This window comes from Melanostigma gelatinosum, assembly GCF_949748355.1.
Source record: "Melanostigma gelatinosum genome assembly, chromosome: 2".
NCBI classification, from domain to species: domain Eukaryota; kingdom Metazoa; phylum Chordata; class Actinopteri; order Perciformes; family Zoarcidae; genus Melanostigma; species Melanostigma gelatinosum.
In genome coordinates this window covers 21,160,397-21,174,441 of record NC_136635.1, presented here as the reverse complement: position 1 = coordinate 21,174,441, position 14,045 = coordinate 21,160,397, and the positions used below count along the sequence as shown (strand labels likewise).

Below are 14,045 nucleotides of genomic sequence, written 5' to 3'. Positions count from 1 at the left end.
CTAAGTAGTACTTGCTATCTGGCATTTTCAAAGCATGTGACAGTAATATAAAACGGTGTCCGACAAAAGTTCAGCTCTAAACGGTGCACAGCGCAGTACCACTCGCTGCCATTTAGGACACGGTGTCATGGACATAATGAACAACAAAAGATATTTGAATAGTTTGAACTTGTGTGTTTTTCAAGAACGAATATTCAAATATAATTGTTGGCCAATTTTGACAGCCGTAATGTACAGTAATGACATGTTATCTGCCTGTAAAACAAGTTTCCTTATTAATCAAGTTTTAGGTCTGTATGCCATAGTGAAAACTATGCATCATGATGACAAACTACACATTTGCAGACCTTTAACTGCTCTCTCTGATCATTTGAGTTCGGTATCCGTTTATTGTGCTGATCTGGAATGTCAATCTTGTGTAACGCCTTGTGTTTTGTTCCTTTTGAAAACTTACAGGTATCCGTCTCATATTCAGTATGTGCAGCTCTTTAAGTCTGTCCTGCTCAACTTCCCTTTTCTGAAGGAAAGTTATGGATCTGGATATGTAAGTATTTTCTCATTGACTAAAAGAGTAATAGAGACAAACTGAATTTTATGCTTCATACTTCATGCTCCAGCTCAGTCCTAATTGTGTCATTATTTATTACTTAGCAAACAGATGCAATGGATGCTGGGGACGATGAAAGAAGTGCGAGCCACCATAGTGCAACAATGAAGCAGGAGTACCAAAAGACGAGGCCCAACTTGGTCATCATTCGCCAATGCCTCCAGAGAGTACAGAAGACACTGTATTCAACAACACTCTACTGCAGAGGTCTTAAAAGAATTCCCCTGCTTCTCTATTCCAATCTTGGTGAGTGTTTTATCTAATATATAACACGTGGTCCAGTGTTTCCCACAGGATTTTGTGAGACTGTGGTGGGTGGACCTCAGACCCTGAAATGGACAGGTGAACCAGCTGAACCAGAACTTAAGACAGAGGGCAATTTGGGAACAATTAGCTATTGGTTTGACAACGCATATGCCCCCGGGGGGAAGGGGCTATATTTCTGTGGTTCCAGTGTAGCCGGCAGATATCCAGGCCCAGACTTCCTTTTCAGTGCGCTGTTTGTTTGTTTACTGTCTGATGAGCAACTTAAGATGTGAGACTGGAGTTGAGAAACGACGTGTACAACAAGATGGTTTTATAAGTAGCCAGTTTACAAATAATTTCAAACCAATACATTGCCTCATTAATCCATTTTCCCTTTAAGCCTTTTAGAATATCCCATATACTGTGTTTTGTGTGGAAGTGCTCTAAAAAGTTGACTTGACGTTTACCTAGATACTGTTATCCAAATCAACACTCCTGAGGAAATTGGTATGACAGTCTCAAAACTTTGCGGAATCAGAATTGTGACATTTATTGAAAAATGATTTGTCATTTGCAGGCCAGTTGGTGAATGCAGCCATATTCCTCCTACCATCGGTCTTCAAACAAAATGCATCACAGCTCTTTGCAATAGATAAGGTTAGTCATTTGTGTTTGTGGGGGGCAACAAAAAAGGGAAACATATTTTCAGAAAATTGGAATTAAGTGCAATTTCATGAATATGACAACTAATCTCAACAAACTAGCATTTTATGTGCAACTAAGCATATCAGAAAGCTTTGATCTTTAAACATTACAGAATACAGCTTTAAATTTCAAATGTTTTGTTTCAGGAACTACTAAGCCCAACACCCACATTTGTCCTGAGCAGCAGCGATGGCAAGGCCCTGAGTGACGGCACAGATGTTTTTGTAGCAGTGGATGGACAAAAAATGATGGTGGACAATGAAGACGCAGACGGTTCATTGGCCGTGGGTGTTGTGTTGGCCCTCTATCATCTAAAAAAAACATTTTCATTTTTGGAGGCATTTATCCTGAAGCTGGACACACGGTACCTGTAGCTGTGCAGAGAGTGGCAAATGCTCCGAACATTTCTTAGATAGGACACTGCATGTAGCACATGGATTACATTGTATAGAGTTGATTTCTGACAATAAAGTGAAGTGCAGTACATCTACAGGTGTTTGTTTTATCCAAAAATCAATTTGCCATCATTTCCGTGCATGTAAATGATGATTTTATAGATCATCACAGAAAGGATCCTGGAATATGTCTACAAAAGAGTAGGAACCCTGATTCCATTGGTATGCTGTTTAAATGTAAAATCAGTTCTTTAAAGAACCATTTATTCCTTGGAAGAACCATTTCTAGCTAAAGAACCATTTGAAAAGGGTTCTTTATGGAACCATTTGGGACCATAAAGAACTTTTTTGAAAATGGTTCTTTAAAGAACCTTTTTGTCTTTAGGTTCTTCAAAGAACCAGAAATGGTGCTTCAAAGAACCATTTTTTGAAGGTTCTTCGAGGCACCTTTGTGGGTTCTTTAAAGAACCGTTTAAGGAAATGGTTCTTTAAAGAACCCTGTTCGGAAAGGTTCTTTGTGGAACCAAAAATGGTTCTTCTATGGCATCACTCCGAAGAACCATTTTCGGTTCCAGATGGCACCTTTATTTTTCTGTGTGCACTTACATAAACGTTTTTACATAGCATTACCAGTTTTTCAGCCACCATGGATTCTCCAATATGTTTGAAAGTGGACGGTGAGGGATGTTCAGTTTGTTGCAGTCTGCAACCTCACTGCTATCCTCCAATTCCTTCAAATGCACTTATGAATGTGTGTTGTTTTTGTTTTCTAGCTAATATCTTCATCTGGTCACTTTCTCCTAACTTCTGAGCTGCAACCAAGAGATGTGGCTTCCTCACCTGAAGGCAGTGTTTATGGACTCGATTCAGATCTGGAAGATCTTGGAGAAGATGAGCCAGTTAGAGAGACAGGTTTTGACAAAGACATGGACTCAGTTCTAATGTCAGCAGGTACAACAACAAAGGCTGAAGCACTGATCATGATAATGAGTCATGCAGCAAGGCACAATATAACAGGGACACAACTTGATGATTTATTAAAACTCATAAATACTCCGTTTGGCAAAGGTGCTACCAAGATCAAAATATTTGTTCAACAAGGTCTTTCAAAACAACTCAGACAGTGTGGAGTTTCACTACTACTGCAAAACCTGTAAAGTATATATTGGCACAAAGGGAGACATAACAGACAAAACATTGCAGTGTTCAATTTGTAGTACTCCTATTGAAATCGATTCCATGAATCGTTCAAGTTTTTTTATCAACATACCAATTGCACCTCAAATTCAGACACTTTCAGAAACTCCTCAGATTCAAAACAACATGAGCTACAGACACCAAAGGCCACAAAATGATCATGTGATCTCTGACATCTATGATGGCGAAAAGTATCAAAACTTATCAAAACCAGGTGGAATTCTGTCAGATCCAAACAATTTGTCGTTTAATTTCAATTCTGATGGCTCAGCTGTGTTCAAGTCTTCCAGATTTTAAATATGGCCAATTCAGCTGCATTTAAACAAGCTTCCTCCCAGAATGAGATTTGACAATGTAGTACTTGCAGGTCTTTGGTTTGGTGCTCAAGAGCCTGTCATGTCCATTGTTCTCAGACTTTTTGTTGAACAGGCCAAAACACTGGCATCCAAAGGTGTGTCCTGAAGACAAAATGGAAACTGTATAAATAGTAAAGTTGTTGGACTATGTTGTTGTGTAGATTCAAAGGCAAGACCAACCATGCAACACAGTTTAATGGGTACTTTGGTTGTGTTTTCTGTTTACATCCTGGTACTCTTGTAGAGAAAACAGTGAAGTATACTGTGACTGCCACTGAATATCCTGACAGAGAAGCAAAAAAAGTGCTGGCAGATATGGAGCAGGCAGTAGCACAAAACAAAAGTGTCAGAGGAGTGAAAGGTCCATCACCACTCATCAACATGCCTTATTTTGATATAGTGTGGGGCTTTGTTCCAGACTACATGCATGCTGTGTTACTTGGTGTCATCAGACAACTCACAGAGCTTCTTCTAAACAACAGTGAGCAACCCTACTACATTGGGAATGGCACCACTATGAGGGTGCTAGAAAACAGAATGAAGGACATAAAGCCACCACACCTGATAACTCGACTACCCAGACCTCTTGCAGAGCTCAGGCACTGGAAAGCCTCAGAGTGGCGAACATGGCTCCTGTTTTACAGCTTGCCTGTCCTGAATGGTGTACTTCAGCCATGCTATCTGAAGCACCTAGGCCTTCTGGTGTCGGCAGTATATCTTCTTTTGAAAGAGAATGAAAGAGAATGTCACCTTCCAAGACATAAACAAAGCAGATCACTAAGTCTGTAGCTCTACAGATTGTGAACAAATTCCTGTTGCACAGAGCAGTACCTCTCTTAACCTCCAGGCATGTAGTAAGGGAGCAAGTCAAGGAGTTCTGTTTGGAGATGACAAATGACAGAAGAGTAAAATGTTTCACAAAATGTCAAGACACAACTGTTCTAGACAACGGGAGAGTGACAGAGACCACTACTGATGAGAAGAGTGCCTTTGTGTCTGCACAAAAACAAGCACCAGATGAATTGGTAGTGCACAAGAGAATGGTGCATAAAGGACTGGTGTATACCGGCAAAAGCTATACCCTCAGTAAGAGACGCAGGGACTGTTTTGCAAAGCTCAGCGATGGTGTTTATGGGGAAATTCAGAATATCATATCCCTTCAGAAGGAGGTACAGAAATTGCTGTATTGTTCAACAAGCTTTATACACATACCTCCTTTCCTTTATCACAAGGTTATGGGTTTGTGTCACATATCCGACTCGTTAGTGGAGGACATTTTTCTCCAGTGTGTCTGATTCCAGTTGACAGGTTAGAGCAGAAATGCATGATGTTAAAAATAAGTGATCAGATGTACATTTGTGACTTTTCAAATTCACATGAGAGAGACGAGGCTGACTAGACTGAATCAAATATGGTAATTCTAGCTTGCATTCATTTTGAGTTGGCTGATTAGACTTTATCTCAGGTAGAGTTTAGGCTTAGCTATGCTGGGATGTACAGATGTGGAGAAATGTGTTTGTACCTGCGCTGTCCTTGTTGTACTGTACTGTGTATCATTTGACAGCCAGATAAACGCCATCCAAACATCAAAACTCTGAAGACTGTCTGCTTCTTGAAGGGTGAAACTAAAAACATAATCAATTCTCTGCTTTCTTTAACATGTATAGATGCACGCAATGTAGATACATGAACTCAATCTCTAACATGAATTAAGGTTTTACAGGCTTTATGTATTAATTGTGATTTTAACTTTAAACATAACATCAAACTTTTAATATGTATTCAGTCATCTGTTTGTTTATCTATTTGTAACTTTCATGAACTCTCACTGGCCTAAGAACAGTGCGGTCATTAGCAACAGTAATTCAGCAAACTTCTATCATAAACTTCAGAAAACGTAATATTGGCCAAAAATAATGCAGTGTTATATATGGGTATATTTTACGCAGTTATGGATAAGAACAAAACAAGACAATACATACCCATGATGCCACCATGAGGCATATGATGTGTACAGATAGCGCTGGATTAATCTGATACTAAAAATATAACCTCTCAGTGCCATGCTTCCATACTTTCTAATTACTGATCACTACTGACATCCTCTAATTCTTAAAGTGACCACAGCAAACTACAGGAACCCCTTTAGAAAACAGACAAGATTTCTAATGCACTAACTTAACTGTAACAGAACAGTACCGTTCCACAAAAAATAACAATTCACAATTTCTCTAAATGACTTGAAAATCAACCAGAATCCATTATTGTTTCTTCCATAAATTTTCAAAATCAGACTTTGCTTTTGATTTTTTATTCGTTTGACTATATTAAATAATGAAGGAAAATGGCAATGACGAAATTGATGATTTGTACAACATGAGTAGAATATTGCCACGATCACCATATTATTTTTATACCATAATAATAGTAACATTTTTGTGAGCTATATGACATGGCATGTGTTGAGAAGAAAACTCATGTTGAGGAGAAAACTCAGGTGAACAGACTTAGGTCGAGGCGTTTAGCTCAATTCAAGCAATAAGGTTCAAGCAATAAGGCTTATTTGTAACAGAAGTATTATGTCCAGCAGTTAAATGTGCACGGACCCTAGGAAAAGTTCACTCTGTAGGAGCGAATGAGTTGTTGCTGGTGGACCAGCTTCATTAATGAGTTGTTGCTGGTGGACCAGCTTCATTAATGAGTTGTTGCTGGTGGACCAGCTTCATTAATGAGTTGTTGCTGGTGAACCAGCTTCATTGGTTTACCAGCACCGAACCAGCATAAACCAGCATAGACCAGCATAGAAAGTATGCTGGTCTATGCTGGTTTTTTTTAGCAGTTACAGCAGTTTTTTAGAAGGTTTTTTTAAGTTATTAATGAACTACATGAGCTGTATAACTTACCCTTCAGGAGCAATATCTGAGCCTTGATGAATTCCTCCTGCCCGCGCACCCAGTAAATCTTCTTAATATCGTAATGGTTACCGTCACAAACGTTACCGTCACAATCCTTTATGTTGGAAGAGGGTACAATCTCCTTACAGCCGTTGTCGATATATTTGACATAGGCAAACATCCTGAAGCCGTGTTTGTTTTAGTCTGTTTAGTAGGCTACGTCCGTAAAACGGTAAAATGCCAAAAAACTACAGTTGCAAAAATGCAAAGAACTACATATACATATCAGTATTACTAGCTTGTACCGTGTACAGCATTTTACGGTTAGGAAACCGTTTAGAGCAGGGGTGTCAAACTCAAATACAGACTGGGCCAAAATTTAAAACTGAACAAAGCCGTGGGCCAAGGTTGAACAAATTAACCTTTTAATAGGGACCCAAACAAGTTTTGCATTGAATATTGAACAAGCAAGGCTTATATAACTTTATAGTGACATGCAAAATCGAGTTTCAAATAATAATAATAATAATAATAATTAAAAAATATCAATGGCATATCAAATAAAATTTAAATAAAAATTGAATGCCTCTTTTCTATTTGCAACCTTCTGAGGTAAATATCAAAATTAACTTTTTCCACAGGCTAATAATACATTTGAAAATAAAATAACAATAATGAATGAATCAAACATTCAAGCCTTGAAGTAGCAAGAGAAAGTGCATGAATAAAACGTTAATTATTGCTCAGTTTGCTACACTGATTTGCTTTAACACTAAATATGGAACAAGCAACGCTTATATAACTTAATAGTGCAAAATCAACTTTCAAAAAACAAACGAAAAAACATCAATGGTATATTAAATAAAATTTAAATAAAAAATGGAATGCCTCTTTTCTATTTGCAGCCTTCTGATGTAAATATCAACATTAACGTTTTACACAGGCTAATACATTTGAAAACAAAATAACAATGAATAAATCAACCATTCAGGCCTTTTTACTGCTCAGTTTGCGACACACTGATCTAATCTGATGTGCCCAAGCCAGATACCTGGCATCTTTTCTTGGATACTAGTTCATTAATGTCGGGGTTCAGGCTTTGAGCTGAGGCAACCTTCATTATCGAACGAAGGTGTTCATCAGTCAGACGTATCCTGTGAGACGTTTTCGTCATCTTCATTGAGGAGAAAAGTTGCTCACATAGATAAGTGCTGCCGAACATGGAGAGCAATTGAGCAGCTTGGGTGCGGAGCTGAGGCATTGTGTCAGGGATGAATTGTGGAAACTGTGCGGCGCCAACAGCATCATACTTTGACTTCAGCGTGTCATCACACTGGAGTTCAATCAGCTCCATTTGGAGGTTAGTTGGTGCTTTTTCCACATCAACTGCGAAGGGATTACTAAGCAGTTCAAATCTACATTTCTGACCATCAAAGTCGCCAAATCGCCGGATAAACTCAGCGCCGAGTACACTGAGTTTTTCAGAAAACTGTGCGCACACGGCGGTAGAGATCTGCGTTTTTATGGTTTGGCAGCAGGGGAAATGGCCAAGGTTTCCTTGCAGCAGCTGATTCTCCCACAGGCAGAGTTTAGTTTTAAAAGCTCTCACTGACCAGTACATATCTGTGATGATGCGGCCCCGCCCCTGTAGCTGCAGGTTCAGCGCATCAAGATGGCTTGAGATGTCACACAGAAAGGCCAGCTCACACAGAAACTTTTGCTCCCAGAGCTCTGCTGTGTCCTTCCCTTTGCTTTGCAGAAACTGACATATTTCTTCACGCAGCTCGAAAAATCTGTTCAGTACTTTTCCGCGGCTTAACCATCTCACCTCTGTGTGATACGGTACGTCTGTGTGTTCCGAACCAAACTCGTCCAGAAAAGACTTAAACTGGCGGTGATTCAGACCTTTGGCTCTTATAAAGTTAACAACGTGTGTTACTGTGGTCATAACATGTTCCATCTTTAGGGCTTTAGCACACAGTGACTCTTGATGTATCCCAGTGAGCACTAACCCGGATTTCAACGTTGATTTCTGGTTTAAAAAGCGTTGATATGGGGTCTGAACGTCTAAGACGTATTTTAACCGTCTTTTGAACCGGCTAAATTACGGTTACAATATCAACGTGTCACAAAACACCAATTTGTTTTAAAATATTGATGGTTTGTTCAGTTGTAGGTTGAAAGAGACGCGATTTTGGTTACTTTAAACGTATTTCTCCAAAATCATATTCCGCTGTCCGTTCATATGTGGTCTACACGAAGACGTTATTTCAACGCATTCAATGTCTCATATAAAACGTCGTAAATATGGAACTATAGACTGTGTGCTGTCAACAAGAAGCTCACAGGACATCATAATGAGAGCAGAGCACATCATGTCTGCATATGTTCACTAAAATCCAACTCAGTGTTTACTGCTGGAATACGCATGCGCACGGACTCTGCATTGTTCTAAATTAGAGGCTGGAAACACGACAAGGTTTGAGCAAGCTAGCTCTTACTGAGTAATGAGGAAGTGAACGAGCAGACGGAATAAACGAGGATAAACGAGGAATAAACGAGGCTTCACGCTAACGACGTACTCTGTAAGTACTTGAACTACTTTATTCCAGTATTGCAAACCGAAATATTATTACCATACCATTAATATCATGTTATGATCATCATGCGGGCGAGGCTGCTAGCTTGTTAGCATGTAGCGTTAGCAGTTTACGAACAGTAAACAGCAGACATGTGTGTTAGTTAATGTACTGTACTAACGTTAATAGATCATGGTCAAAACATTGTTGTTTGGGTTATGGCAATATATAAACAATATTGTGTAATATCCAGGTCAGCATTGTTCCGTTGAAGACACGTCTATGGTCTCCGGTGTAGAGACGTTCAAAACTGGTCTAAGTCAATATGTTTTTCTAATACTTGTTTTATTTACAGATGTCCAGCTTGAAAATATGGCAGATCTCCTGAAACAGGCTCCTGTGTGGCTTTGAAAACGACATTTAAAGAAGGAAAAGGAGATTATGTTTTTATATAAAGAACATTGTTATATTTATATTGTGCTTTAATAAATACAAATGAACTGTTGCTGTGTCACTTGGACCGACTTACAGTGACCTCACAACTCCGCAATATAAGCTTACAAGTATAGCGCATATTATTTAACATTGAATGAATATATTTTTTATTTACACATGCCCCTAATTACAAGATTGAAGTCATGATACGAATGAAAGAAAACATCTTTAAAATATCAGCTTAACCAGCTTCATTAATGAGTTGTTGCTGGTGGACCAGCTTCATTAATGAGTTGTTGCTGGTGGACCAGCTTCATTAATGAGTTGTTGCTGGTGAACCAGCTTCATTGGTTTACCAGCACCGAACCAGCATAGACCAGCATAGAAAGTATGCTGGTCTATGCTGGTTTTTTTAGCAGTTACAGCAGTTTTTTAGAAGGTTTTTTTAAGTTATTAATGAACTACATGAGCTGTATAGCTTACCCTTCAGGAGCAATATCTGATCCTTGAAGAATTCCTCCTCCAGTAAATCTTCTTAATATCGTAATGGCCTACGTTACCGTCACAATCCTTGATATTGGAAGAGCGTACAATCTCCTTACATCATTCATATAAAAATAATTTATATTTTATGTTTTGGCATCTCAAACCATGAAAATGTCAGGCGGTGCACCTGTCCTAGCAGATGAACAGACTAAGAAAACTATTAAAAAATGTATTGAAATGATAATAAATTCTAAATGAAATACTATGGCATGCTTTTATTGTTGTATCGATTCAAATGAACCAAATTTTTACAAATACCAATAGTTTTAAGCTGTTGCGATAATTTAAAAATGTTTGTCCAGCAATTTGAATGTTCTCAAATGTCAGGGTGGCACAGCTGTAAAGATGGGACTTTTATGATCAAATTAAAGTGGAAAACAGGAAACAGGTTATTGTATCATCAAGAGGACCTCAACTGACCTTTATAGCAGAGTGAAATGTTTTTATATCTCTTTTGAATATTGATAAAAACAGCTACTTTCAACTTATAGGTAGAGTGGTTCACTTTCCATGTCAGGGCGGTACAACCAATGTAAAACTAGAAAAATGTTATTTTATCATAAATGTCTTTATTCTATTTGAAATGTATATGTATGAAGTTGTTAGCAAGAACAAAAGTTAATGCTAGTGCCCTAGTAGATGCCTGTTTAATTTGAAATCAGTTGCAAATGTCAGGTGGTGCAACTGCAGAGAATGTTACTCTGATGTTATATTTAAAGCTCTAACATTATTATTTTTTTAAATTCTAAAGTTTAACAGTGTTAAGTTAATGATGTTATACACTTTCAAACTATTTTTTATGGTATTAATGAATATTGTTTAACAATTAATTAAGGATGCCACGCGGAAGCGACTGTGATTTTGCCTATTCCAGTTATGTGCTAAACATGATTACTATGAAATATATACTTTATATATTTATTTTACTTAAAAAGAGTTGTAAAAGGAGTTGACTAAAAGCATGTTTTATTTGAAAAAAAAATGCAAATTTTCTGCATTTTTCCTGTGATTACTAATATTGTCAGGTGGCACAACTGATAAATGTCATGGTGGTGCGACCAGGTAAAATGTTAATTTAAAGCAATAAATAACAGGTTAAAGTGAATTTTTTTTTTGCTTGATATGATGTGAAGAACTATTGTATTGAATGTATTCATTTTTCATCAAGAATTGTGATTTGAATTCACTATTTTGTTATTTATTTTTTCTCTCTTTACAGCATTAATAAAAGAGAGAAAATATAAATAACAAAATAGTGAATTCAAATCACAATTAATTTACTGTCTGAGCCACTTAAAACCACTAAATATACACTTGATTTATAACTATAATATTCTATTTATAACAATTTAGTTAGTTAACTAGCTGTTTGGCAACTAAATGCTTGGATCACAGTATATAGTGTGACATAAAATCAGAACACAATATATAACAATGTTCTTTATAAAGAACATTGTTTATATTTACATTGTGCTGAATAAATACGAATTAACTGTTGCCTGTGTCACTTGGTCTTTTGTCCTGTAAGTGGAAACCGATGATGTGTTACTATGACTTAAGTATTTAGTTGCTAAATATTGATCTGAGAGCATTCAGACGTTGAAAACACGTTTAAAATACTGTGACGTTGAAAACACGTTTAAAGTGGTTCAAAAGTGAAAGTTTTTTCGCCGACTATTTATAGACGTTGATTAAACATTCACGGTTAGACCAGATTTCAACGGGATGTGCAATACTGGCTTTCAACTGATAAATGTGGATGTGGTTTCTTAGTAAGACTAAAATGCTGATATATTATTATTAGCACAATGTAGAGGACGAAACATTTTAGTATTGCAAATCCGGTTGAAATCTGGTCTAAGCGTGAACATTCAATCAACGTCTATAAATAGTCGGCGAAAAAAGGGATGTGTGCTCTCCCAACTGCACTTCTCCCTCTACACCAGGGGTGTCCAAACTTTTTTCAAAGAGGGCCAGATTTGATAATGTGAAATAGATGGATAGATAGATAGATATAGATATCTATAGATAGATAGATATAGATAGATAGATAGATATAGATATCTATAGATAGATATATATAGATATCTATATATATATAGATATATATATATATATATAGATAGATATAGATAGATAGATATAGATATCTATAGATATATATATCTATATATATCTATAGATATATATAGATATATCTATAGATATATATATCTATAGATATCTATAGATATATATAGATATATATATAGATCTATAGATATATATCTATCTATAGATATCTATAGATATATATATAGATATATATATATATCTATAGATATAGATATATATAGATATATATATCTATAGATATCTATAGATATCTATATATATATATATATCTATAGATATCTATAGATATCTATATATATATCTATAGATATCTATAGATATATATAGATATATATATATCTATAGATAGATATAGATATATATAGATATATATATATCTATAGATAGATATAGATATATATATATATCTATAGATAGATATAGATATATATAGATATATATAGATAGATATATATATATATATCTATAGATGCACCAGCTGGAGCTGGTGGATGGGGTCAAGACTGTCCCATTGTCTTTCAAAGTGATAGTAAGACATGTTCAGCTCATTTGCCAGGCGGAGGTCATTCATGGACATACATTCATACGTACATACAGATGTCTATTTACTGTATGTACCGTGTGTAGGATGTATATTGACAGTGACAGGTGATATGTACATTAAAAAAAAACTAATTCTGCATTAAAATTGTAAAAATCGAATCTATAATGGTAGCATTACATATGTTGGTGTTAGAGGGATATTGAGTGTATGACTGATGTTAGTGTTCATCAGAGGTAATGCCTGCAGGAAGAAACTGTTTTCGAGTCTGGCTGTTTTAGCGTACAGTGATCTGCAGCGCCACCCACAGAGGAGAAGCTGTAACAGGTTGTGTCCAGGGTGTGAAGGCAGTGATGTTTCCTGCCCATTTCCTGACTCTGGAGGTGTATAACTCTTGAACAGAGGGCCGGCTGGCATCAATGATTTTCTCTGCAGTCCTCAGCTGTGCGTTTTCGTCTGTTCCTGTCTTGCTCGGTTGTTGATCCAAAGGTCTCTCAAGGCTACCAAACGGAAGAAGTAAAACGAAGCAGCGTGTCTTCTCATTAGAGTCTAAAAGCAACGAGGCAATAACTGTTGTTGCTCGTAGCTCTGAACAGCTGTTGTGCTACGCAGCAACTGACCAAGCCAGTTAGACTCGTAAGTGGAACATTGTAGGTGTGTGGAAACAAACGAGGAGTCGAGTATTCCCTTTGGCTGCACCATGTGGCCGTTTATTTCCATCCATACAAACATTTCACACATTCACTTCCTGTCACCCTTTAACCCCCTCTGTCACCAGGGTTACGCCCCTTTCCTTAAAGGGGCCCCGTGAATTCGGTCGTCCCCTACAACATGACAATATTTATGTTAAATGTGTTGGCGGCGCAAAGCTACGGAAAAATCCGAATATAAGCCGCACCGGTGTATAAGCCGCAGTCTCAAAGCGTGGGGGAAAAAGTAGCGGCTTATAGTCCGGAAAGTACGGTTGTTCAAATTGGGCCAAAAAAGCTTTCCAGTCAGACCTACCGGAGTATTTGGGTTTTCACCGTTGAGACTGGGTGCCGGGCGCCACCATTGTTATTTACGTTCTACCGAAAAACGGCGGGAACGTTGATGACGGAATCATACTGGCATATCTCCAAATTCTTGTTGTGTTTGTCCATCAGTGCCACTGTGCTATTGCATAGTGCATATTCACCCAGCAGATTGAAACTTCACACAGAAGCTTTGCAAAGTGGCAACAAACAAAGTCAAAGAAAATCAATAAATAATATCTTTTAAATATATATTCAAACCTCTCCTATAAAAACATTGTCCATGCATTTGCTTCAGCAGACAGTGGAGATAATTACATCCATATTTACACAGTGTGTAAGGTGAAATACAAAAATTGTGTCTTTCTCCATGAATGTTGGACTCAGTCACACCGGATAAAACCAGACTGGTCCAG

General features: G+C 37.3%; 1 protein-coding gene across 1 annotated transcript in view; it reads right to left on the bottom strand.

The window, feature by feature from the left end:
• LOC306793800 (ATP-binding cassette sub-family C member 12-like) overlaps positions 1 to 6,519 on the bottom strand; it is a 40,805-nt gene extending 34,286 nt beyond the window's left edge. The window contains exon 1 of the mRNA XM_079291572.1: positions 6,410 to 6,519. The gene's annotated coding sequence lies outside the window, so the exon portion shown is untranslated. The remainder of the gene's footprint in view (positions 1 to 6,409) is intronic.
• Between the last annotated feature and the right edge of the window lie 7,526 nt (positions 6,520 to 14,045).